We start from the raw sequence: 6000 nt of genomic DNA, 5'->3' as shown, positions 1-6000 counted from the left end.
AAAAAGTGACGCATCTACCTTGATGCGTCACTTTTTTAATATGGCGCAACAAGGCGCATGTTTTACGCCGCCGATGCGTCACAAAAAGTGACGCATCAGCAGAGCAAAACTGACGCAAGGCCTCATAAATGAGGCCCCATGCACACCAGGGACTAAAACACTGTACTGCAGTAGTGCCACCAACATGTGCAACACGCAGCTTGGCTCAAATGTACTCCACTATTCACTCAGTGCCAGTAAACCACATTGGCTGAGCTTTAATACATGACAAAGGAAATAGATCACTGTTTTGGGATTTGTGCACCTAACAGCTAATCTCCCCACTGCAACACAGATCAAAAGTTTTGTGTCCGTGCAACATTAATCTGCTGCTACTATTCAATCTCACTCATATTGGGTTCATTTTTGCTGTTTCCCCTGTCATTAGAGCCCCACAAGCAGAAAAGCAAAAAGGTGGTGTACTTGCAGACAACATGCATCATTGCTCATTTATCCCCGGGAGATTTTTCTCCAATTATTTAAACTATTCTGCTTTTGGGAGTTCAATAAAATAATGAAATAACCACACTTCTTTAATCTGTCAACCTCTCATGATGATTATTCTAAGACCATTTCAAAAGTTTCTGTACGTTTCACCAACAAATTCTTTATTACTACAAGATGTACCACAACACCGACATAGAGAAGTAAGAATAATGTCCTTGTTAATCTACGAGACACAGAAAGTGGCCTGTTGAAAGACTGCATATGTCTCATTTACATACAGAAAATAGAAAAGATGCAGAGACTCAACCTACGTGGCTATATTTGTTGAATCTGTATTTCGAGTGCTGGCTATCTGAAATCAGTGCTACCATATTTGCTAAAAAACCTACTAAACATTTAACAAAAGGATGATCAGTACCCGTGAGTCTGATACACCAATTATGTCAACAGGTTTATAAAATTCAAATCATAGAGGAACCCTTTTAAGAATCACATATTTGAAAATCAGAGGATGTAGCATATATCCTTAATCCACTGTCCCTTTCACTTATTTTTTAAGGAATTAGACTTGATCAGCAATGTCATTATAACTGGAGTCATTTAGGTATATATTATTTATACTTGCCCAACATAGTTATAAAGGCATTTGACAAAAATATTGACATTTAGCTTAATTACATATGTTCCATTTTTTGTAAAATGATGCAGGGACTGATTTATTTGTTGTCAGAGAAGGAACTCTGTTGCAACGGTGGTCGAGTTCCTTCCCCACCGACAATATGGTCTTTCCACCTGACTTAAATTCTAGTGGTCTGTAGTTTGACAACAGCCGAGACTACTCCAATTCCGCCATCTTGAAATTTCTCAGATGGCCCTATGGAGTAAGGGCCATAAGGCATTTGGCTATATGTCTATCCAACATACAGGTGCTTTTCGATGCCCGTCACCGCCAGGAAAAATATGGTTGAGAGGGGCAATGAAAAGTGCACAATGTCCCCCTCACCATATAAGGAAATTAATTTTCAATGCTATATGCAAGGTTCTGGGCAAGCACTTCATACTTTCTTTTTATTGTCAGTGACCAAGTAAATAATAACGTTTATTGCTACTTGATACACCACCAGCCAAACAGGACATAATTTCTGCTGGTTAGCAAGCAGCCAGGTAAATATTAAATAATAGTGCAAAAAAAGCGTATTTGTTGTGTGCATGCCTGCTGCCCAAATGATACATGATCAGTGCTATTTTGTCAGCACCCGGATAACGGTTGAAGTTTCTTTGCAATTTGCCTGCCAGTGACAAATAATGCATAGGCTGGGTGAGTAGTGACGTTTCTTTGCTATTTGCATGGCTGCCAGTCAAACAGTACATAGTCTCTGTTCATTAGCCACAGGTAAAAAGTGAAAATCCCTTGCGGTTTGCATGGTCCGGCGAAACAGTGCAGAAAGTGGTTTACCAAGCCACAGAAGGCCACCCTGAGTTGATTGGTAAATCTGGAGTAATGCAAGGCGGCGCAAGGCATTGCCTTGCATTTCTCTGCCCCAGTGGCATTCCATGGGTGGAACCTGGGCATTCTGCAGCGCACATAGGCAGAGGACAAAGCCTCAAAGGATTATCTTTGTGCAGGAAGTTGTCTCTTCCTGCACTAAAATAATCCTGCCATGGTGCAAAGGTGCCTGTGTTTGCGCCAGGCAGCCCTTAGTGCACCAGCGCATGGAGAGAAAAGAAATGCACCATATAATTTTAAATCTGGAGCACTACTGTCCGCTCCCTTTTGTGCAGCACAGCAAGGTGTTTTGCCGCGTTACGTGACATTTTGACAAACCCGAGCCTCAGTATTTACTGGGTGCTCTGCTAAATAGATGCTTATTCGTTCCTTTAATTTATGTTGTGAATGGTGAAGTAGTGTGGCTCACTGGTTAGAGGCGGCAGACCCGAGAGCAGAGGACGGCCCGGGACCAGGGTTCGATTCCCGGCGCGGCAGGTTTCTGGACCAGGGTCAGCGGACTCGATAATTCTCTCGCCTCGGTGCCCACTCTGATCAGCGGTCACACTCGGCAACTCTGGGCATTAGCTTGCCTCATCTTCACTAACGGCCCCCCAGACCGCCGGGGATGCCTGGTCGCACCCTGGAGATACCCATTAAGGGACCATCTCTCAGGGAAGCCAGGAAGGGTTTCGCAGCGGTCGAAGCGCCAGGACGCCTACGGGTAGCAGTGCGCTATATAAATGCCAACACATTTACACACACGTAAATGCCAGGAAGACAAACAGTGGTTCCTTAAAGAAACATAAAATATTACTCATCAAGTAAGAAACTACAAATATTTCTGTACATATAAAGTTCACAGACAAATTCAAAAGGAAATCCCAAGATTTTAATAATGATACAGCAAATCACCTTGGTATAGTAGAAGCTTTTCCCCCAATGCTTATAATGGTGCAGGTCGTTGCTGGGGGTGGTCACCAGGACAGAGGTTTGGTGACTGGAACTTATTTTCCATCAAAAGACTTTGTTTAAGAGCAACCGCGAAAAAGAGAGACATTGGAAAATAGTAACTAAAGGAAAAGAAGGGATGACAAAGAGCCAGCAAGAGTGAGATTCAGCGACAGGAAATATTGTGTGGTGGGAGGAAGTGGCGTGAGGTAGAGTAAGATCAATCAGCCTTGGTATCCGGCATCCCTCACGCGGAGTCAGGCTCCAAAGAAGCAATGTGGACACTGTATGTTTCTTCAAAGTAAGCATTGCATTGCCCAAGCTCTCCTCACACCTTCTTCATTGATTTTCTATAAAGTGTTTCGTTGCAGTAGTCAGTCTGGCAGCATTTCACTTCACCTGTGCGAAATTTCTTAGTCTGTTGGCACGCTTCCATGGTCATGCAAGACACGTGTTCAGCTGTGGATGAAACAACATTTTTAGCTTTTGTCCTGTTTTTGCGTGTGCAGCATCATAAAGAAAGATGGAAGGAACTGTCGCAAAAAAGTAGAGGATACGCACTTGCACATTAACTAAGGCCAGGGTTGTCGTTTAAGGTGACAAATTACAGCTCGATTGTATTCATTTTTTTGTGATACTTATTTGATTAACTGAATCACCTCTATTGCATCTGTGGCTTCTCCCTGCAACCTCAGTGATCTAAGAGCAGTGAATGCTGCTGACGCACAGAAACGTAAGTGGCAGAACCAAGCAATAATCAAACCCTGTGGCCAGCATCGATCCCCACTAATACATCTCATTACCTCATACATATTTCAATGGTTGTATTAGTTATTGGGCCTCGTTTAGACCCTGGTGACATGCCCGCAGGCCACCCTGTTCAGCAGAGGCCATGGCCTTTATTTCCACTGAGGAAGACTACCGCCAAGTGTAGAGATCCCTGCCAGGTTGGCAAGGATATATTTTCTTTCAGGGCAGATGTGAGTGCAACTCTTCTGCTGAAAGCACTACAAATTACTGAGTGGGTAACATGATTGATAAGTCCTCATTGTAAAGTATTTTGTAACAAAGCCTACGATACACAAAATCACTACATTCATTTTGCTAATCAGTAACTGGCCAGAAACCTAAATCCAATAGCTATGTGAAAGGGGCATGCCTAGGACTTCCTTTCCAAACCTCGAATCGTTAAGGGCTGTATCAATATTTTTTAATTGCAGTTGCAAAACATTGAAAAGTTACAGATTCCCAAGTTGGGGTGGCAAAATATTTGCAAAAGGGAAGTGGCCCCCTAAGGATTCCTTTGTCTTTGCAAATGTAAAAAAAAATGTTTGTTGGAGAGTCTTGCGGACCATTGCCAAATCTCAAATGAACTTTCCAAAAAAAAATATCTTTTAAATATAGCCCCATTTTCTTTCAGTAAAATTGTAATTTTTTAAAAACAAGTTTACTGTTTTCAAAATGAGATCACCGACATGGTGGTCTGCTGAACCAAGTAGGCCACCACACTGTTGTAATGAGTTGCACTTTGAGACATACCTCTGAAACATTGATGAGGAATGTTGTATTGTGACCGAGTTTTGATTTTAGCAATCTGATATATTAGTACATAGTTCGGTTTGCAGAGTTCTTTTCTATTCACCAACAAGTCACTGTGGAATTTGCAACAAGTTTTTGCGAATGGAAATTTCATCTATCAGGCCATTTGTTCTACATAAATTCATAAATTGTGAATTTGTCTGATTGAACAAAATAACAATGTTGCTGATGTTCAATGAGCTTTCTTCATGCATATTGGGTCTATAGATTTTTAACCACTTGGGATCCCCATCTCCCTAAATAGAGTGATATTGCTGTTCATGTGACCTAAAAGTCCTATGGGAAATGGACTTTCAGGACAGTGTTTTACCAAAGCTGAGACACTGGAAACCTTGCAGTTACAACATCTCTAAATCGGGGGACAGGATGAACTGCAAGCTTGGTTCAATTAGGCATCTGCCAAACTTTAAATGACAATTTTATTCTGTAGTCATCTCTGTTTGCAAAATCCAGAAGATTAGTTGGCCACACACAGTGAGTCCCTGCCTTCCTTCAGAGGACACTTGCATACAAATTCTAACCTGTATGTTAACTTATGCCCTAATAAATGTGAGGTCAGCAGTTGAAATGCCCTACAGTTGGCCAAGTTACTAGACATCAGAGATTCATGTTAGCCATCACACAAATATGATTTTTGGATAACACTTTACTGAAATTAAAAAAAATTCAACACCTACTTACCTGTTGCAATCATTTGTAGAGAAAGTGTTTGGAAGATGCTACGACCCTCTCCAATTGTGGTAAAGGTATCGAACACATTGAGCAGCTCACTTTATAGAGTAGTAAGTGTAACTGTTTCAGGATTAATCCCAATGTTTTACACCCTCCAAAATATACGAGCAGTTCTTCCTTGAAACAGTGTCAAGGTTTGGGATATTAGATCATGATGACGGGTGATTTCAATATTTACCTAGATATAGTAAACACTATGGGAAAGGATTTAATGGCACTGTTTAGTGGTCAGGGATTCCAGCATATCAAGGACTCCACACCTCAAGCAGGTCTTCTAATGGAGCTTATCCTCCAATGAAACCTTCTCTCTTTAAAATCAACTAGTATCTAAGAGGCCAATTCCGACGTTGGTGGGCTGTGCTGGCTCTGCACCACCTCAAACAGAATCAAAGGTACCCCTTGGTCAAAATGTTTGTGGTCTGGGAGAAAAGGGGAAAACAAAAACTAGAAATGTATGTACCTCCCAATCGACCACTCACTAACTCACAACGGCCAAGGTTGGCTCTATAGGGCTATCCCTCAATAATGCAGAATGCAAGAGTTAATCTTATAAAAAGTGTATACTTTTATTTCATCATATTAGAAATGTATTATTTTGTTTCTTTTATCTCTTTTTTCCCCATATGGTTTCACAATAACATTTCATAAATAATCAAACCGTCATTATTCCCTTTTTACAATTGTTGTATATAAGAGTTCAGAGAGGCATGGTATTACCTCTATTCAGTCAACAAATCAAAGATAAA

The 6000-nt window shown here is 41.2% G+C and overlaps 1 long non-coding RNA gene across 1 annotated transcript in view; it reads right to left on the bottom strand.

Annotated features, from left to right (window-relative positions):
* Positions 1–2842: 2842 nt before the first annotated feature.
* Positions 2843–6000, bottom strand: part of LOC147668105 (uncharacterized) — a 158825-nt gene continuing 155667 nt past the window's right edge. The window contains exon 4 of the long non-coding RNA XR_015304159.1: positions 2843–3382. This is a non-coding gene — a long non-coding RNA (uncharacterized LOC147668105). The remainder of the gene's footprint in view (positions 3383–6000) is intronic.

This window comes from Lissotriton vulgaris, unplaced genomic scaffold, assembly GCF_964263255.1.
Source record: "Lissotriton vulgaris unplaced genomic scaffold, aLisVul1.2 SCAFFOLD_1502, whole genome shotgun sequence".
Lineage (NCBI taxonomy): Eukaryota > Metazoa > Chordata > Amphibia > Caudata > Salamandridae > Lissotriton > Lissotriton vulgaris.
This window is presented reverse-complemented; position numbering and strand designations above follow the sequence as displayed.